Source organism: Lissotriton helveticus, chromosome 8 (assembly GCF_964261635.1).
Source record: "Lissotriton helveticus chromosome 8, aLisHel1.1, whole genome shotgun sequence".
Taxonomy (NCBI): Eukaryota; Metazoa; Chordata; class Amphibia; order Caudata; family Salamandridae; genus Lissotriton; species Lissotriton helveticus.
The window spans coordinates 530,577,942-530,600,761 of record NC_136069.1 but is presented as its reverse complement, the minus strand read 5'-3'; positions in this window follow the sequence as shown (position 1 = coordinate 530,600,761).

Here is a 22,820-nt window from a genome sequence, read left to right as displayed (position 1 = left end):
TGTTCCTGTAAACTGTTCTTCTACCAATGGCTGTGTGTGTTTATTGAATCATCAACAAATTGTGAAATATGCATAGGTACACATAGCTTAGTGAACATAAGCAGGAAATAAGAGATGAAGAGTAAAAAGATCTACTGACATACACCAAGCTGCATGCAACAAAGTCCTCCACAACTCACTGGTCAGCATGACTTGAGCCATGGCGATGGGACTCAGATGTGAACAACTGTGAAACAGCAATACTGCTTCAAATAGCAAAGATGAAGCAGCATACATAACAGACTTTAATATGAAGGGTGAGCTTTTGGTTATGACTGATAATGTACATTCACATCCATGTGTAATGCTGCATAATATATTAAGGTTTTACAGGTTGTGTTACCCATTGTAGTTGTTAACTGTTACTGATAGTATCAGAGGAGCTAGCATGTTACTTATATAGATTAGGGCAAGACAAGTATTTATTTTCTTCCAAAGTCCTCAATGTCTGTAGGTAATTCATCTCTTTTCTGCTTTTCTGCACTTTTCTGCTTTTTGCTTTAGTCCATTTTTATTTCCTTTACCTTTTTTTCCTCCTTTCCCTTTCCCACCCATTTTCCCCGCCGCTGCTCCCCCGCAGTCTCTCCCCCCAGCACGACCGGCGTGACCGGCCCAATCCAGCTCCCCTCCCTGCTCCTGCCTCCCAGCTGTCCAGCCCTCCCTGACTCCTACTTAATGGTGGCTGCTGCGGTGACAGGCGAGCAAGACCACTGACTCATTGACAGTGAAATTGCTCTCCCACCTTGGCAGCCCCACCATTAAGTTAGGCCTCCCCAGAGCCCCTGCAATCTCGAGTGTTGGTGTTCAAGGCCCTCCTGCACCCACAGGTATACCTGCGCCACATCCCTGGTGGACCAGTGGACCTCTGTCTCCTTTCTCTCGCTCTACTTTCCTCTCTGTTTCCACTCGTTTTTACCCTCATCGTAATCTCTTTTCTGCACTTTTCTGCTTTTTGCTTTATTCCAATTTTAATTCCTTTTCCTTTTTTCCTTCTTTCCCTTTCCCGTCCCTTTTCCCTGCCGCTGCTTCCCCGGCAGCCCCCCCCAAGCACGATCAGCACGACTGGCTCAATCCAGCTTCCCTCCTTGCTCCTGCCTCTCAGCTGTCCAGCCCTCCCCGACCCCTACTTAATGGCGGCCGCTGTGCGGCCGCACCATTGGCGTGCCAAAGGCAAGCTCGTCAGTGACCCGACCGCAACCAGTGACAGAAACCCTGGTCCTCTGCCCTGCCAACGCTACAACCCAGCGGCACTCCATGCACTCAACCCTGGCCGCAACAACAACTTCAACCTAGCATCACCAGCCGACACCCACGGACCCTTCAGCTGTCACCACTGCTGGCACACCTACAGCACCGCCAGGAACATGGACCCAGCACAACTCGACCGCAAGAACACCTCCAAACGGAAGACCCTGCAATGCATCCTCCTCAACATCAGATCACTCCTCAAACACACCAACGAAATCTGGGACCTCCTCGACAACACCTCCCTGGATGTAGCATTCCTCACCGAAACCTGGACCAACACCACCTCGGGACCGGACATCGCCATCGCCATTCCCCAAGGATACAAGATCTCCAGGAAAGAGCGCCCCACCCGCCCGGGAGAAGGAATCACCCTCATCCACAAATTCACCCACCGCCTGAGCACACTCTCCGACGAGCCCACCGCACACCTGCAAATCAACCTACAGGCCAGCCCTACCACCACCCTCTGGGAAATCCTCATCTACCAACGCCCTGTACCCTGCGGACCTTTCACTGACTCCATCACAGACATCATCTCCCCGCACGCCATCGCATCCACCAACCACACCCTGCTGAGAGACCTCAACTTCCACCTGGACAACCAACTAGACCCCAACATTGCATCCCTCCTAGACAACCTCCACAACATTGGACTTTGCCAGATCGTGACCGAACCCACGCACTCAGTGGGACACACCCTCGACCCTCCCTTCACAACAGGAAACTCCATCACTTTCAGCCATATCACCGAATTCCCATGTACAGACCATTGATGCATTATTCAATCAATCAATCAATCAGTGGGCTTAAAGCGCGCTACTCACCCGTGAGGGTCTCAAGGCGCTAGGGGAGGGGAGATTCGCTGCTCCATGTCACTTGAAGAGCCAGGTCTTGTGGTCTTTCCTGAAGGTTTCCAGGTTAGGGGAGTGTCTGATGCTCACAGAGAGCGTGTTCCATGTCTTCGCCGCGATGAAGGAGAAAGCCCTCCCGCCTGTTATGGTTCTGCAGGTGCGAGGGACTTCTGCCAGGGCGAGGTTCTTTGACCGGAGCATTCTTTCGGGCACGTGGAAGAAGAGTCGTTCGTTGAGGTATGTTGGGCCGGCATCGTTGAGGCTCTTGTATGCGTGGGTGAGGAGCTTGAAAGTGATCCTATCTTCCACGGGCAGCCGGTGGAGTGTGCGGAGGTGTGGGGTCATGTGTTCGTGATGGTGCGCACCCAGCACTAGTCTGGCGGCGGTGTTCTGAATGGTTTGTAGTTTGTGGATCAGGGTTTTGTTAGTCCCGGCGTAAAGTGCGTTGCTGTAGTCCAGTCTGCTGGTGACAAGTGCGTAGGTGACGGTCTTCCTGCAGTCTGCGGGCATCCACTTGAAAGTCTTACGGAGGATGCGAAGATAGTTGAAGGTGGTGGAGGCCACGGAGTTAATTTGGCGAGGGAGGAGTCGAGGATGATGCCTAGGTTTCGAGCGTGGTCGGTGGGGGTGGGCAGCGTGCCGAGGGAGGCGGGCCACCAGGTGTGGTCCCAGGCTGACTGGCAGGGTCCGAGGATGAGGATCTCGGTCTTGTCAGAGTTCAGTTTCAGGCAGTTGTCCTTCATCCATTCAGCCATGTTCCTTATTCCTTCTTGGAAATTGCGTCTGGTGTCCTCGGGGTTATGTGTGAGGGAGAGGATAAGCTTTGTGTCGTCGGCGTAGGAGACAATGTTGAGCCTGTGTCGACGTAGGATGGCGGCGAGAGGGGCCATGTATATGTTGAAGAGGGTCGGGCTCAGAGATGACCCCTGGGGTACCCCGCAGATGACGTCGGTGGGTTTGGAGAGTGATGTCATTTGAGATGTCATCAGTGATGTCATTTGAGATGTCATCAGTGATGTCATCAGTGATGTCACTGACCATGTCATGAATGATGTCATATGTGACATGATCAGCAGTGGATTGCGGGTGCGTGATATATAGTTAGTACAACTAACTATATATGGAATTTCATTGGTTTTGTGTGAGTAAAATAAGGTTTTTTAAATGCTAATTCCTAACTATATATGGTGTATAACCTATGGTTTTTTCAGTGAATTTTCAAGGTTTTGTAAATGCAAATTCCTAACTATATATGGTCTATAACCTATGGTTTTTTCAATGAATTTCATTGGTTTTTTAAAAGCTAATATCTATAGCTGTAAAATGTATTCTTCTTTAAATACAAAAATTTATTTTATATGTTTATTAATAATTTTTTTAAAATATTTTTTTTGTTTCGCTCCCGGTCCGCGAACCGGGAAGCTTTCCGTTAGCTCAAATAGATGCCGCGACCCGGTCCGCGAACTGATAAGAAATCAACATAGTGACGGTATCGCGTTGCCGCGTAATGCGTCTTATGACGTACTGCGTTAGCGCACCCGGAAGTGCCCCGGGGCGCGGACCGAGGCGCGAAAAGCAGCTCCCCGGAAGCGATCCGCGGCGCGGCGCGAAAGCGCGACGTATCGCGTTGCCGCGAAATGCGTCTTGTGACGTATCGCGTTAGCGCACCCGGAAGTGTCCCGGGGCGCGGACCGAGGCGCGAAGCGGAGCGACCCGGAAGCTAACCGGGGAGCGTTCCGCAGCGCGTAACATGAGCGTGAGAGGTCATGTGACTTGGTAATAAAACTTTTCATTGGTTCATTTCACTTTTGGTTTCATAATGATGGAAGGCTAGGTCAGGTGACCTAAAAATAACACTTTTCATTGGTTGAGAACTTTTGCTTTTCCCAAATGATGAAAACCCCTCCTTCTTTCCTCACTCTGACTTTCATCTTGGTGAGAGAAAGACCCTTTTACATTCTAGAGAAATGGCTTCCATTGTTGCTTCAGCTAGTGTTCCCCCACCACCACCCCCACCTCCTCAAGGGAAGAAAGGACCACCTGCTCAAGCAATCATAGAAGAAGAGGAAGATCAAGAAGAGGAGCAAGAGGAGGAAGAGCCTGAGTTTTTGCGAGAGGAGCCCAGAAGATACAATAGAAAAGAAAACTACATCTGGCAATTTTTTAAATTTCCAGCAGGGCAAAAAAAAGTCAATGCCAGATATGTGTTTTGCCGTATTTGCAACGATCGACTTTCAAGGGGCACTGACAAGAAATACAGCTTCGGAAATTATACGATGCACAGGCATATGAGTAGGTGGCACCCAAATAATTATAGTGCTGCCCAGCTTCGTGATGAACAGCAAAATCCCCCGGCAATGGCGAGAAGATCTGTTGTCAAAGAAGTATCGGGACCAGAGGCAAGGGAGGTGATCCCGAACATTCAAATGGACATGGGGGAAGTAAAGCAAGTGTGCGTGTGGTGCAACCAAACACTTTGCTACCGAGAAAGTAGCATTACTCTTATAATGAGAGCTATCAATAATCATGTTTGCCCGAAACGCCCCAAAAAATAAATTCTTCTTTTTTTCGTTGCTCCTGTTGAGCCCTTTTCAATGAATCATTTTTGTTTCCCCCCTCCCCCCCAAAAAACAAAAAAATTACAAAATGTTCAGAAAAAACAAAAAAATATACAAAATGTTCAGAAAAATAATAAAAACAATTTAAAACAACAAAAACCAAAAAAAAAAGTTCTTTTCAGAACTACCTCCCCATTATAAAAAAAATTGGTAGAATTTTTGAAACTCTGCCAACCTCTATTTCTTTTAGTTCGCTTCCAGTTCGCACTCCAGTACGCGAAGCAGGAGCGAACCAAAAAATTTTTTTTAAAAAAAGAACAGTAAGTATAAGGGAAGGAAACAGACAGTTATGTTACAAGAAAGACAGCTACAGGGAGTAAAGAAAACATACTGTTACCCGCAATCCACTTCTGATCATGTCACATATTATATCATTCTTGACATGGTCAGTGACATCATCAGCAGTGGATTGCGAGTAACAGTATCTTTTGTTTACTTCCTATAGCTGTCTTTCTTGTAACATAAATGTCTGTTTCCTATCCTTATACTTACTGTTCTTGTTTTAAAAAATGTTTGAGATCATTCAGAAACAGTAACATTAATAGAGACAGAATGAGTGAATAATAATGAAGAAGTATGAGAAGAGAGGGACTGAGAAAAATACTGGAAGGAGTAGAATAATTAAGTAATAGAGAAAGGAATGAGAGAAGTAGCAAACGCAGGAAAGTAAGGATTAAAGAAATGAAGCAGTAGAACTAATAGATGTTAAATGTGATAGATTAAATGATTGATTCAGGATGACGATAAGGTGTGTCCTCTCCAAAAGTTTGTTTAAGATGAGGCCTACTCAGGGTTGCATATCAAATTTATGCTTGTTGAAGAATACAGAGGAGATAATACATGTGAAGGCCTACCATTGAAGTAAAACATGTCCACTTCACTCTTGAACAACGGCCAGACCTCTTCTGTGTCCATAGACAGACCTAAAGTTCATCTGCACAATGTCATCCGTAAACCTAGAAAACACAAGTAATGTAATTGAAAAACGTGGAGTTTCTTTTGCTCATTTCACAATCACATCACCTGTGTTGCCTTTGCTTAGGTATCTCATAGTGCAGATGTAGTTCAGCATATGAAACAGTACGCAGAAGTGCAGCAGTGTATGCATTAATACATGTGAAGGCCTACCAATGAAGTAAGTCATGTCCACTTATTACATCATTCATGACATAGTCAGTGACATCATCAGCAGTGGATTGCGGGTTAAAAGAGTAGAAAACATTTACCTTATAATTCTTGTTAACTTTTTCAAATATTTTTTCATACTTTCAATCTGTAAAAGAGAGAAGAAACATTTCAAAAATATTAAAACATGTATTTAAAAATTTGAAAAGACAAGGGAAAAGGTTCAAGAAGAAACAGTTTTTCAAAAACTTTGAGATTTACAGAAGCCTCTGCTGCTATACGTCCCCTACACAATCCTAAAGATATATATTTTAAACAAACAGTATCTTGATGCTGATGAAGTGAGGCCTATTTTGGAACATGGTGCATCTTTTGCACTGCTGATGTCTCACAATAGTGATGCAATAGCAGCGCAAAAAAGATGTAAAGCCATCATAAAATTGTGTCTAACATTTTAAATGATTCTTTCAGGATACAAATAAGATGTGTCCTTTCAAGAGGTTTCTTTAAGGTGAGGCCTATTCAGTTTTCAAAAAAAAACAGTACCCAGAAGTGCAGCACTGTAAGCATTAACTTTGACACTTACAGAAGCCTCAGTTTCTCCATATCTACCTCACATTTCTAAATGTATATCATAAGTACAAAAAGTAGAACATTAATTATACATGTTAAATGGTTTATTTTTGCTGTTCTCAGAATGTATCAAATTTCAACTAAATCAGTGACTTGAAGGTATTCATCATGTAACAGCGGGGAAAAAAAAACACAATCAAAATGATTGTGTTTAAAAAACCCATACAACATAAGAAATCAGAATTCAGAATTCCTTAAAGTTAACTTACTTTCCATGACGTCAAAGGATGTCCTATGAACAGCTTACACTCTTTTGTGCTGTTATTACTTTCAGCCCGCCACTTTCTGAAAGAAAATCTCCATCGTTTTTAAAAACACGTTACATGCAATAAATGACTTCTTGCTCTCTACCACAAGTTTCCACAAGGCCAAATCTTGTCAGAGCCATTTATAACTCTTGGATTTCTTGTAAGCCAATCCCGTCATTTGGCATTTCCGCAACTTTCAGAATTAAAATGTTGAAGATCATTTTCACAATCCTGGAATAGTAATATCTTCCCCTTCTTGCTCAGTCATGTTCTACATTTCCTATGACACTGATACTGCTTACTATGAAACAGACTTACACTACCTCTATGACTACTACAATTATTTAATTCTCTACATCACTTTTACTCACAAAGCAATGTAAAACAGTAGACAGCATTGCAGACTTACATTCCCTCTACTCCATGTTTTGATTGGCTGCTTCAATTAGCTTATAAAAAGAAACAGTTTTTCTGAACTCATTCAAAGTGCACGTATTTCTCCATGACGTCCAGTCTTATGGTTAGAAGTTATGTCTCTGAACTACACTTATCCTCAAGGCCAAATTGTGTAGGAGCCATTAGAACTTCTTGAAATTCCACAGAGCACATCCTGAGATTATTTCCCTAAAATTTTGGTTTTAAAAACACCAGGTAAGAGTTTTTAAGGTCATACGGCAATTTTTTTTTGAAAATTAAAACAGAATCATTGCAGAATGACCAGCCATTTCTAGACTTTAAATAAGCTGTGTAATGTCCTGATGTTATTGAAGGGCCGTCATGATATATAATTGCTGCAGTTACAAAAGTCCTTCCTGATATTGACAACTGCGAAGCTACAACATTTTTAATTAAAGTTGTCAATTTTGTTCCATCAGGCCTACATCGTTGGAACATTAAAATTACATACTGGCCATATGTTCGTATAAATAATGTGGACATCATTTTAGATTTACATTGGCTACACTCCATGTTGTGATCAGCTGCTTTTACTAGCTTATTAAAAGAGACTGATTTACTGTCTGGCAAAGTTAAATATATAAATCTTTCTGAGTCTACACTAGTAGTACTTGATACCATACAGTTCTCGCAGTCATGCTGCCATTGATAAGAAAGCCCAAACAGCTGATCTACATCTACACCTTCAGCATGTAATACATCAAGCATATACATTAAAAACTCCTGACAATCTTGCTGAATATTTTGAGAGAATTGTGTTTGCCCTGAACATCTGTCTAACAGATTTCGAATTTCAGACACACTTTCTATGTTTCTTCTATCAGTGCTACATTTCTCCAACACAGAATTTAACAAACTGCAAAATCTTTGATCAGAATTGACCACAATCTCTTCTTTTACATTTTCTAGAGAAAACAAAACATTAACCACTACATTAGCATAGCAGTTGACACCAGAACTGTTTTCAAACTGAAAACCAACAACATCTTCAACAGAATCCTTTTTGTTTCTGCTTGTAATTTTAGGTTCATTGACTTTTTGTCTTTTTGCTACAACCTCCCCAGTATTGGTCACATTTCTTCGTTTCCGGCCTACCACACGTTTCTCAAACAAAGGATACTGAGGCAAATGTGGCGCATACTCTCTTCTTAACCTATTGTATTCCTTAACACAATCTAGATCCGCACAAATGTTTGTGACATCACACTCAATCAAGTACAATCCCGATAAAGTTCTAACTCGTGACAATGCCACATATGCCATACCCTCCTTGAACACAGAACTGCCAATATTCAACAATGCACTGTCTACACTTAAACCTTGCGATTTATGAATTGTCACCGCATATGCCAAGCAAACAGGAAACTGCTTACGGCAAACATATAAGTCTTTTACAAGCAAAAATCTAGCAGAACAACGACCAATTAGCTGTACTTCCTCAATGCCATCAAATTTAATTTTTAAAAATTCAATTCCATCTCTATTTCTGTATTTCACAAAATCAACAACATTACCCATTGATCCATTTACCAGACCTCTTTCAACATGTAAATTCCTTCTTAAAATTATACGGCAGTTCAAGCACACATTCAGAGTCTTTTCAAAACCTGCAGTTTTAGATATACTCTTCTCTAATGAATCCAATTTTGTTTTCAGATTCTCAGACAAAATAATTGTTGATCCCATATGCTCTACTCTATCAATAGCTTCCAGTTTCACAATCTCTTGCTTTTCTAAATGCAACATTTTGTTGTTAAATTTGGCACATTCTGCAAGAGTTGGCATCAAACATATTCCAGATTTCTTCTCAGTAATTTTCTGAAAAATATTCTCAGGCACAACATCTTGTTCTGGATATAAATTTGACAGTAATCGTGCATGTAAAGCTTCTTTCCCATGCTCGGTCACTTTTCCAATTCTAACATCTTGTAGAATAGTCTTGTAAACTTCATCCTTCGCCTGACGCATATTTTCATGCAGTTCAGCATAATTGAAGTTTAACCATATATTGACGTTGCCAATGCTGCCTAGGCACTTCCTGGTATCTTCATGCGTGAGCATTTTGAACACAGGTTGCCCTTTCACTGGTGTCAGCTGCAGAAGATCTCCGAAAACAATGATGTGTTTGCCACCAAATAACACATCATACTCTGTTTTGAGAACTTCTTGCATCCTCAAATGCACAAAGGCAAGCATGACATTGGAAACCATGCTTACTTCGTCAATGATAAGAAGTTTCATTTTCCTCAAGATTCTTGAAACTTCAAAACAAGCATCTCCAGATAGCTTGTGATATTGTAATTTGTTGTCATGCTCCACTGGCAGCATCAGTAAACGATGTAAAGTAATCCCTTTAATATTATGTGCTGCCAGTCCAGTTGGAGCAGTGACAACACAAGACAGCGATGACTCTGTCCTTTCCTGCAAATAGCATGAAATTGCTTTAATGAGGAAACTTTTTCCAGTTCCCGCTTCTCCACTCTGTGGTATATAAATAAATAATACCGGATCTATTTTTGAATGAATGAATGAATAACAGATAGCTCAATAAAATAAGAGTCAAGATTCGAGGTAGTAGGAGTTTCTGCAGGTTTATTACAGCATAAGGACAGGATCAGGACAACCTGCATAGGATGACCCAGCAGCTGCTGGGGCCGGGTCTGGGATGAGCGCGCTAACTTTTAATAACAATACATTGACTTATATACATAGCGCAAACACATAGCATTACATTGCAGTAGGCGTAACAGTGGGTGGAGCAGAAGGCGTGACGCGTAGCAGTCGCGAGAGATAACAGTAAAAGTAGGTGTAACTGGGAGTATACATAGACATGTGATGCAAACGTAACGGAATATGTCATGAATGGGCGGAAACATAGGAGGGGGCTACCTAAGGAGCCGGGACCTCTAACCTAATGGTGCGCGAAAACTGGCAATGACGTGTTACTAGGAGAAGCTGGGGGCTACGAACTCTGTGCTAGGAGCAGAGACTAGAGTCTGGAGGGTCGGAGCGACATGTACCTAAACCCTATCTGGTATCTGATGTTTAGGGAACATGTTGATATAAACTAGAAGTCATGAGGGGAAAAGCTAACTTGATTCTAAGACTGGACCATGCATTATTCTACATGTAGTGCGTGATGAAGAATATTAAATGACCATTAAATACAGTATTTCTCTAACGTGGAGACGAGAAGGCTAGACAATGACGGAAACTATTGATGCAGTTCAGTGGCTTAGGAATGCAAAGAAGGAGGACTGAACTGATAGCTGGAATCATAACATACTTTTGGCAGACTCAGAGGCAGAGCCGGGCTGCACCGGGCACTGCGAGGCAGGAAGTAAGTGAAGGGTCGAGGATACAGGTGGGGGCTGTATCGCTCCTTAGCGAGGCTTTCAGGAGACAGGAGCTGAATCTGATGTCCGGGCCCTTTTGAGGCCTAGAAACGGGGACTTTATAATGGAACAACGTGCACACTAAGAAACGTGGCAACATTACTTTACATAGGCCTGATATTCGTAGTATTCACGAGGACTGGAAAATGACATACTAGAGGTGGACACAACTGTAATTGCGTCATTAATCGGACATGGGGAATAACATATGCATATTGGTCATGCACACATAACATATGATGGATGAGGCGTAGGGACACAGAACATGGCAAAATTTACTTTTCCACATTCCCTCCTTGTCACTACGTTTCCATCAGGAAACATCAATTTTCATGATACCATCTATCATTTCATACAGTATCATTTGCTCGTCTCGAATTGTCTTGGAACGGGATTTAGAACGGGGCTTGGGACTAGGAATACAAGAGGTAGCACACATGCTGCAAATCGCAGGGCCACATTGTATACAGAGGCAGCAGCTAAATATGATCGCTACTGCAATACCTAGAAAGGACAGGACTTTCCATCCCCAGGCGGAAATTATATTCCAGAACCAACCGGACCATGTCCAGGTGCCTGGATCTTGGTGTAACAGATGGGCAATTTTATGGAGTCTGGTTATAGCTGAATAAACAGACGGCGCGTTATTTGGAATGAAAATGCAGCAACTAGATCCGATGACTCTACAGGCCCCGCCCCTATCGGCCAGTATGACGTCAAGGACGAGACGATTTTGCAAAACGACAAATCTCATAGCAGATTGTTCTTCGGTTAGGTTACCTAGAGCAGAGGCAGTCTCATTTACTACAGCTTCAAGGGTTCTGGTTAACCTACAAATCAGTTTACTATTCTGGACAGGTCCTACAAAGAAGAAGAAACCTTTATTGAAATCTGTATACTGTTCTAGAGTAGTTTCAGTATAATCGACAATTGGGGACTCCCTTCTATGTCTAATGTGTACTAGATGTGTGTTTCGGTGATAATCAGATGGGGCTAGGAAAACAGGTGGCAGTAGGAAAGCAATGTAACAGGTTCCCTCCCAATCGAGGGGCAGACGAACATATGCAGTTTGACCACAAATAAAATAAGAATGACGTGAAGCTTTGAAAACAGATTTCCCACTGTCACTATACTTGATAACAGTAGTACATTCACTATGACCTACATGTATGGAACCATAATTACGGACACATAATTCGCCTTTGACAGGTAGTACTGAAATAGCAGGTAAGTCTGGAGTAGTATCAGACTGAACATTCAGGACCATGAAATTCGACGAATAATTACCTAAATTATAAACTTCATTCTCTAGATCTAAACCTGTTCTGTGGGGGAGACCTTGTTTGTCTGGAAAACATGTACTGTTAAGGAAAGACATATCTGTTGAGGATGACGTTAACGTGGACCATGCTCCACACGAACCATTGTGTGAAAAAGGATAAGGAAAGAGTGGCAGAACTCCCTTCGGTGTCTGGAAAGGGGGGAGTCGACCACACACCCAACAATTAGTGGCATTGCTGGTCTGGTGTGAATAATGTAACATACGGATAAATGTGTTGTTGCGCATAGCGAGGCGGTATGAATATTCGTGAGGAGGCAGATCACTAAACGTGTGCTCTACTGTAGCATTAGCAGACATATTTACATGAGGAACTGGAAAATACAGATAGAACGCATAGCTGGTGCAGGAAATCATTATGCTGATGAATAATATGAAACTCAGAAAAACGATACATCTGATTGAATTTTGACTGACTCTCTCACTATGGGGGTCTATTTTATACATGTCAGAAACAGTCTAACCGTTTCACCTAGGGGAGGACTTATACAATCAAACTGACTGACTTATTTTACTAGACCTGAGCTTTAACTTATACTCCTGTTGCGGAGTTTTCTCTAACAAGGGAGGGGTTGTAGTAATGTCTTGTGCGGGACAGTCCTTTAAAACAATGTCTTGACAGTTTTTAAAATCCTGGGAATCCTGGGAAATGTTCTTGGAGACGGGTTTCAATCCATTGAAAAGTTTTACATGAGAAAGATGGACCCACCCCTTCCTGCCTTCCAACTTGACGGCAGTACGGGTGGTCAAGAGGACCTGACGTGGCTCCTTCCAACGTGGTTCCAGCGGACTTGATCTGTCAAAATTTCTGATCATCACCAAGGAGCCTGGAACGATCTCGTGCGGTGCCACCTCGGTATTGTCTGGAAAGGCGGCAGCAACCTGTGAACGACATGAGTTGAGGGCAGACATCAAGGAAGCTAGGTAATCTGTCAGCATATTACATGAAACATCAGTAATACTTCGGGGTCTAGGAGTACCCCACATGTTAGGGGGGCGGCCGAATACGACCTCATACGGGGACAGACCTGATCTGGAATGTGCGACCATGCGCATATAAAACAAAGCGACTGGCAGAGCTACTAGCCAGTCCACACCTTTTTCTTTACAGACTTTGGCAATGCGGATTTTCAGAGTCTGATTATGTCTCTCTACGAGACCGGCTGCTTCAGGATGGCGTACACAATGAAACTTCCACTGGTACCCTAACAACAGGGAAACGTGCTTCATCAGTTCAGATGAGAATGGCTGACCGTTATCAGAATATACGACTCTAGGGAGTCCGTATCTAGGGAAGAATTCACGAACCAACTGCTTGGCAGTGGTCGCGGCTGTGTAATCTGGGACTGGATATGCTTCTGTCCACCTGGACAAAGCGCATACAACTACAAGGACATACTTGAAACCTCGACATCGCTCCATTTGAATATAATCCATCTGGAGGACCTCAAAAGGGTGGTCAGGGGGCTGGAAACCACCTTGTTCCACCGGGACACTTTTACCTGGATTAAACTGACAACATATCATACAGGTGCGGACTTTCTGCTTGGCTGCAGCTCGTAAATGCTTGTTGAACCAAATGTTCTGAATACTGTCTAACATAGCTTTTTCTCCTAAATGTGCTGGACTATGTGCGGTATTAATAATGACTTGAACCATAGAGTCGGGGAGAAACCATGTGGCTCTACCCTTCGTTAACCATCCTTGATCTGTCTGGACCCCTCCTTGTTCAGACCATTTCTTGATTTCATCGGGGGTAGCATGTAACTGGATATCTATGACGTCTTGTGTAGGGTCCTTAACTGTCATGCATGTAGTCGGATCTGGAGTATGTGTCTGATTAACTGGAATGTCTGGAGTCTGTGCTGTAAGCTTGGCTGTGCGGTCTGCTAGATCATTACCTTGGGAAATAATGTCTGTAACTTTCGTATGTGCTTTGCATTTCATGATAGCAATAGATGTCGGTAAATGTATGGCATCTAACAGGGCTTGAATAAGGAGACCATGCTGAATCTTGGTTCCATGAGAAGTCATGAAACCTCTCTCCTGCCAGAGCACTCCGAAGTCGTGTACAACTCCGAATGCGTAACGTGAATCTGTGTAAACATTAACTTTCAGGTTCTTGGCGTGTATACAGGCTTGTGTCAGAGCGACTAGCTCTGCTGCTTGAGCGGACAGGGTATCAATACGGTGTGTTTCAATAACTTCGGTGTCGGTAGTTACTGCATATGCTGCGACTAGTTCTCCTGTACTAGTTCTCATACACGAACCATCCACATAAAGTGTCAGGTCAGGATCTGATAACGGAATGTCCGTCAGGTCTTGTCTTGGTTTTGTCGTAATGTTAACTACTTCCACACAGTCATGTGGGTCAGGATTTGAACTAACTGATGGTAACAGTGTAGCAGGATTCAGGACGTTGCAGCGTCTAATTTCTATGTGTGGCTGGAACAGTGTCAATTCATAACCTGTTAAACGTGCAATTGTCAAGTGCTGAGTCTGTGTCCGGTTTAAAAGAACTTCTACGGAGTGTGGGACTTGTACTGTCAGGGAGTGTCCTAAAACTATGGAATCACTTTGTCTGATAGCTAGTGCTGTGGCTGCAACTGACTTGAGGCACGCAGGTAACGCCTGGGCGACTGGATCTAATGTGCTCGAAAAATAAGCACAGGGCTTGTATTGTCCTGCTTGATCTTGTGTGAGAACAGATAATGCTGTACCTTCACGTTCAGTAACGAAAAGTGTAAAAGGCTTACTGTAGTTCGGTGTAGCTAGAACTGGAGCTTGACATAGGGCTTTCTTTAACTCGTTAAAACTAAGTGTATGGTCAGATGTCCAAGGGAGGACAGTCGATACGGCTGCCTCCTGTGTCGTTAACTGTATCAGTGGCTTGGCTAGAAATGCATACTGGGGAATCCATTGTCTACAATAAGAAGTAAGGCCAATAAAAGCACGTACCTCCTTCTGGGTTCTGGGCTGGGGAAGACTCGCTATTAACTGGATACGGTCTGGTGTCAACTGCCTACCCCTCTTGGACAGCAAGTGTCCTAAGTATACCACTTGCTGAACACAGAATTGAAGCTTCGAAGGTGACACTTTGTGCCCCATCTCGGCTAGAAAATACAAAACTGTAAGTGATGCTCGCTCGCAATCACGTTCAGAACGGGCTGTGATCAGTAGATCATCGACATACTGGAGTAGGGCAGTGTCAGTTGGCATGTGAATGTTGTCTAGTTGTCTCTTGAGTGCTTGACTGTAAATACTAGGACTTTCTGTGAAACCTTGAGGAGCGCGTGTAAACATATAGCTCCTTCCATTTAAACAAAATCCGAAAAGAAACTGGCTGTCTGGATGAATTGGGACACTAAAAAATGCATTCTTAAGGTCAATAACAGTGAAGAACATGGCTTCGGAATCAATGGCTGTTAACAGGGAAGAAATGTCTGGGACAACTGGGTACTGAGGAATAATACATTTATTAAGCTCTCGTAAATCAATCACTAATCGATATACTGGGGGTGCATTCGGATCAGTACGTTTCATGACTGGAATGATCGGAGAATTGCATACATTGGAGTCAGTTTCTACAACTACTCCTTGAGCCATGAGCTCGTCAATAATTTTGGATAAGGCTGCTACAGCCTCGGGTGGCAATCTGTACTGTCTGATTCGGGGTAACACTACACCTGGTTTGAGAGTCACACGATGGGGTGTGATTTGCATATAACCTACATCAGTTGGACCTTGCGCCCATAAGTGCTGTGGAACATTAGACAATCTTGAATCAAAATCTCGTAATACATAGTGACCCTTGAAGTCACGTAGGAACAGACGTATTCCCTCTGGGGAACAGCAAATAACTGCACCTAATTCTTTCAATGTCTTAATGCCTAATAGATTTTCTGGACATGACTTAGTAAGTAACAGATCAGTAGTGCGGGACAATGGACCTACTTCTAGAGTAACTGGCTTTGATATCTCATTAACTATTGGTTTTCCTGAAAATCCAAGGGAAACATTTCTTGAGCCTGAGAGCGGAGCCCCTGGAACTTCGGCATGACTAATTGTGGTCCTACTTGCCCCTGTATCGATCAAAAACTTTCTGTCTTTCCCTAATACTTGACTGTGAACATAGGGACCTTCTTGATCTACAGGTATCTCGATGAGAGGCAAACCTACCTCCCTCTCTAGGCTGTTTCATGAATATGGCTGATACTCTGGATACTCTGTCTGAGCATACTGGTACATCTGTGATGTAATGTGCTGTGTTGCAGCAATAGGCTGCGGAGCTGTAACTGTCTGTGGTGCATTCTGTGGCTGAGGAATCTGTGAAACTTGTTCTTGTCTAGGCGGACGTGGTCTTTCTTTAGTCTTACCAGTAGCTATATTATGTTTCAGAACTGCACACTCGTTTATAAAATGACCTGGTTGTTTACAATAATTGCAGTTCCCTTTAGCGGGTGCTGCAGGATGACTGGCTTGATTCGGACCCCTCTTCTGACTGTCTTGAGGAACAGATTGTGCAACTAGCACTTTCATTTTCGTGTCTTTCATACGTTTTCTCTCGTGTTCTTGCTCTTCCCTGATTCTATTCTGGTGATACTGGAGCATCTGGAGCATCTGGGACGGAGTATTTGCTTGCCAGGTGCTTTCGACTTTCAAAACTCGGCTTTTAATTTGTGGACTTGAATTCTCGACTAATTTAGTAACAAAAAGATGAGGGTATGACTCACTACTTGTCTTGAGACCACTATTGATACTGAAACATTTTTCAAATCTAGAATAAAAATCACTAATATCTTCATCTTGTTTCTGTTTACAGGCTGAGATTGCATCCCAGTCTTCCTTTCTAGTTGTCAATAATCTGGGTAAAACCTGAATCAGTAATTCTGGTAATTCTTTACATTTATCTCCAAGACCGGTACCTGGTACTCGTGCCTTGTCTTCAGCTTCTAGAGCTGCCCAATCGATCTTTTTCTCTCCCACCTCCCATTCTTTTTCCTTTAACTTTTCATACACCCCTGCGGGTAACAGAACCTTTAACATTTTAATGATGTCTGGGTAAGTGTATTCTCCCATACGGAGCATGTCTTTTAATTCTCTATGGAACCCTGCTGGATCTTTGTCATGACAGGGAATTAATTTCTTCATTTCAAGAAGTTCCATCTTTGAAATCGGAGTGTATACAAACACTCGTTGCATTACGCCACCCGCCCCTTGGACTGGGTGGACCTCTCGTAACGGATTCTGTCTGTCTACGTAGAATGATTTACTTTCTGGGGGTGAGACATGAACAAAATGCGGGTTCAGAAACGTTCTATATTTGTGGCGCTGTTCTAGAATGACACTCATTAAATCGGTACCTAGACCTCTCCATCTATACTGGAGTAACTCGTTCAGGACATCATGTAACGGGCCTGGATCAGAGTGTTGACCCTCATACAGAGTAATGAGGTGCTGGATCATATACATACCCACCAGTCGTTGCTCGGCTGGGGCCAGTTTCAGGAACATTTGTGCCACTATTTCGTCTGGAAAAGTGGTAGAATCAGTAATCCATCGGACTGCTGATCGGACTAGTTCTTGTTCATGCATAGTACTTAATTCACTATAACCGATTCGTGATTTCAGAATGTGATCGGTAGCTTGAAATACTTGTTCTAGAGAACCTTGTTCTGGTGCTGGATGATGAAAAATAGACTTGTGTTCTAGGCGTAAATGGCGATCCGGAAATCTAGATTTTCCTACATACGCTATTCTGGCTGAATTCTCGTCTTCCTCTTCAGGATCAGAGATACTTTCTTTCTCGCTTACTTGTGCTGCTTTACGCTGTTCGTGTAACCTTATTATTTCTTTACGAATTTTCTTGTACATACTCTCCATGGCACCGACGGTCTTGTGTTTACCCTCGGCTATATTATCACTCCACCTTGTCAGGATTCTCATTTCGGCGGGATCTTTAGACGGGTAATCTTGTTCTCTTATTAGACAATTGATCAGGAACTTTAATATCATGAGCTGGATCTCGGCTTTCCTTTGAGACATAATCTCGCCAATACTTTCTGGATCATCCCCTGTACGGATGAAACGATATATTCTGTCTAGATCTTCTTTCATATTCGGCAAGGTGACTAGATACTCGGTCACTCTCCTTACACGTAAGGAATATAGAACCATATTATATTCGCCTGGAACTGGATCATAGACACATTCGTTAAGGGTTTGCCTGATTTCTGTAACAGACTGATGTTTGGGCGTGCGCTGTAACGCTTGAGCATGTAATTCGAGTAATGTTAAACGCTTGTGTGGCGGCGGGGTTTGAGGAAGACCTCCTCCCGCGGCCCCTAAACTGGAATCGTCGATTGACATTCTTCGTCCTGGCAGGGTCGGTAATTGTAACGTGGGCTGGACTTGTATGGCGGACTGGACCGGGGGAGCTGTTAAGGGCACCCCGGTGTCTGGAGGAGCATGAATTACCTGGTTTACAGGGACTGGCGGAGCGCGAACAGGATTTGCATATTCTGGGACTGTGTCGTCCAAGTAGGACGAAATAAAAATATCAGCTGCGGTCGGTTTGTGACGTAGCTTGGTCGGAACTAATGTTGGCGGGAAATTACTGGATGCCTCTGGGGTCGCTTTTGGCAAACCTTCGGCAAGGAGAGGATACATACCCTTAATGAGGGCATGCCTCTGTCTGTCTGACTGTTCGGCTTTGACTTGTTCACCTATCTCGATTAATTCTCTTTCTTGGGCTCGTTCCTGGGATTCTCTACTTAACTCCGACTTTCTGACTTCCTTTTCGGTTCTTCTATGCGCTTCTTTGCGCCATAACTCGATGGCATCTTTCTGTGACTGTCTGGCTTTCTTTTTCCATAATGCTTCTTCCACTCGCATGATACATTCGGCATCCCATGTACCCGATACGGGCCATCTATACTTTTCTTCTAACTGTTTGGTATACTCTACCCATAAATCTAGATACAATATGGCGCTTATGCCATGTTTCTGATACATAAAGTGACCTGGACTGTCCCTAGGCGGGACAGGAACCGCTTCCTCTAACAGACCCTTTCTAGTTTTTAACTGACGTAACTTGGAAAAGAGCGGCATGACTGAACTGTAATCTGGACACAATACAATACACAATGAAAACACAAAATCACGTCACACTCATACCACAACATTAAAATACATGAAGAACATTATAAATAACAGTTCGAACAGAATATTACCTGGAATACTGAGAACAGAAACAGAACAGAATTTCTCGAGAACGGAACAGACTAGAGTTACTGGATGCACTGCTGTAACAGTACGGAACATACCGGTCCCATAAAGGGACGCATCAAGACCCGTATCCACCTAGGTGAACACTTCGTTTGTGAGTCTGGGCACCACCAACCCACGGACCAGGAGTCAATTTAGATTGGTCCTGTCTAGATACTACCCCAGCAATGGTACTCACCGGGCAGCACGGAACGGAAGGCCTCGGACTGGACTGGACGACGGACTTCGGACTTCGGACTTCAGTTACGGGTGGGCCTCCGGATACCTCGGACCTTGGACTCTCGGCTTGGGCTCTGGTCGGGACTCGCCGCGTTCCTCCACCGTCTCGTTTGGATGCTGGACCGCCTCCTCCGTCTCCTCCGTGGGCCTGAGGGATACTTGGAGCAGAAATATCTGCCAGTGCACGGTATGGTTCCGTCACGACTGCAGAGGGTCAGGGGGTCGGCGTGGCTTCACCGACGCGTGGGGAAAGGGCAAGTCCCTGTTCGGGCGCCATTATGTGGTATATAAATAAATAATACCGGATCTATTTTTGAATGAATGAATGAATAACAGATAGCTCAATAAAATAAGAGTCAAGATTCGAGGTAGTAGGAGTTTCTGCAGGTTTATTACAGCATAAGGACAGGATCAGGACAACCTGCATAGGATGACCCAGCAGCTGCTGGGGCCGGGTCTGGGATGAGCGCGCTAACTTTTAATAACAATACATTGACTTATATACATAGCGCAAACACATAGCATTACATTGCAGTAGGCGTAACAGTGGGTGGAGCAGAAGGCGTGACGCGTAGCAGTCGCGAGAGATAACAGTAAAAGTAGGTGTAACTGGGAGTATACATAGACATGTGATGCAAACGTAACGGAATATGTCATGAATGGGCGGAAACATAGGAGGGGGCTACCTAAGGAGCCGGGACCTCTAACCTAATGGTGCGCGAAAACTGGCAATGACGTGTTACTAGGAGAAGCTGGGGGCTACGAACTCTGTGCTAGGAGCAGAGACTAGAGTCTGGAGGGTCGGAGCGACATGTACCTAAACCCTATCTGGTATCTGATGTTTAGGGAACATGTTGATATAAACTAGAAGTCATGAGGGGAAAAGCTAACTTGATTCTAAGACTGGACCATGCATTATTCTACATGTAGTGCGTGATGAAGAATATTAAATGACCATTAAATACAGTATTTCTCTAACGTGGAGACGAGAAGGCTAGACAATGACGGAAACTATTGATGCAGTTCAGTGGCTTAGGAATGCAAAGAAGGAGGACTGAACTGATAGCTGGAATCATAACATACTTTTGGCAGACTCAGAGGCAGAGCCGGGCTGCACCGGGCACTGCGAGGCAGGAAGTAAGTGAAGGGTCGAGGATACAGGTGGGGGCTGTATCGCTCCTTAGCGAGGCTTTCAGGAGACAGGAGCTGAATCTGATGTCCGGGCCCTTTTGAGGCCTAGAAACGGGGACTTTATAATGGAACAACGTGCACACTAAGAAACGTGGCAACATTACTTTACATAGGCCTGATATTCGTAGTATTCACGAGGACTGGAAAATGACATACTAGAGGTGGACACAACTGTAATTGCGTCATTAATCGGACATGGGGAATAACATATGCATATTGGTCATGCACACATAACATATGATGGATGAGGCGTAGGGACACAGAACATGGCAAAATTTACTTTTCCACAACTCACGTACAGTCGGACAGGCTTCAACGACGTACATGAGCACTCTTTCTTATCATGACTTAATCCATGATCAATTTGCATGGTAACTTCGTCATATATTTTCCTCTGCTCAACGTTGAGTTGTCTTTCCAACTCTTCTAAGTTAACCGCATCCTCTTGAGCATGTGCCATGGCTCTTTCCACTTCATTCATAGCAGTGGCAGCTTCATTTTCAATAACAGGTCCTCCTAGTGGATCCTGACTCAATGAAGCAGAACTCTGACTGTCCTGAGAACTGTCTCTGGCAATCTCGGCTGCAATCGTTGCTTCCTGCTCAATTTCCGCATTCAACATTTCTACATATTTGGGAAAAGCAGGACATTCTATGGTCTCCTTGGCGGCATTGAAAGAGTCTTCGTAACAGAGGAAATCTCCAAGCAGTTCCTCTTCTGCACGCCAAGGCTTGAAAAGTTGCAAAAGTGCTAAATAGAAAAACTCCTTTTTTTCAGGAGATTCGCCACTCAATTTTCGATGGTTTACCAAGTGGCATTTTCTTTGCTTGACCAGACATCCCTCACTTCCTATTACAGCATACACTCCTTTCTCAGTATCTTCTTTGATGTTCCTCTTGAATATGTAATTTTGAAGAACCTCATACAGACAAACATTCTCGAGGTGAATGCTTCGATTTGGATAATATGTATCCAACATGTTGGTCTTCAAAATGTCGGTACTGTTTGGCTCCTTTTCCGCCAAATACTCAATTTCCCGCACAGGTTTGAGAACTCGATTACGCGTTGCAGCAAGACCAAGACTCGCCCAAACGATACTCCTGGACTTGGCATAGAGACTTGCTGAAGACAACCGGTCAGAACATTCGTACGCTCCGATTTCTCGATGCGACAACATCTTCAGTCTGAAACTGTACAACTTCTTGCTGAGGCTCTTTTCATGGGAAATGTCCTCCCACATATCCTTCAATTCTGTCTTCTCTTTTTTGGTGATGTAAGACGTCACATACCGAGCCACAGCCATACAGTTATCAGCCACAAACTGTATATCCATGTTAGCATTCCACATGGACAAAATCACCGGGTTGTAGTCGTTGATGTACTTGGACTCTTCGTTCCTCTTCAAATTGTAAGTGTTTTTAGGTGATTTCTTCATGACATTGTGTCGCAGCGAAGACATCAAACTGTTTACTCTTCCTTTAGAAATCACCGGTCGTGGAAAGCCGAAACGACATTTAGTGTAGAACTTGTCCTTGTTTCGGAATTTACGACGGCAGTACTTTCCACATCGATGGCTTTGGAAACGCAGAACTTTTTCTCTTAGGCTTTTCTTCTCCTTTGCGTTTGGAACAGCACACGTAGAATACTGTTGGATGAAACTCATCACTGAGTCTTCTGGATCCGTTCCAAATTTAGGTGCATCCTTGATCCACAGCAACATATGTATATGAGGAGCACCTCTTGCTTGGTACTCCTTTCTCCAGAAGAAATCCAACACCTCTCCAAGAGGTGGATTCTTCTTATTCATGATGAAAGACATCATAGCTTCAAATCTATGATTGAAGTACCTACATACATTGACTGGATCCAAAGAGCACAGTTCTCCGGGTGTCTTGAATTCGATGTTATCTACGTTAGCATTTGCCTCTCGTAGAAGTAAGTCTTCCCAGCCATACTCGGCACAGCTCAGAGTGAGGAACCATGTGGGAGTACCTAAGTTCCTCAGCATACATTTTAAATCACCATGACGACGGTACCAGTACTCATTAGTACCACGCTGACACGCCATGAGATTAATCAGGTGAGAATCCAAAATACTGTCTTGGACATTGACTTTATCCATAAAGTCACTTGCCGAGATGTTTTGCATGTGTATACCACTTTTCAAGATG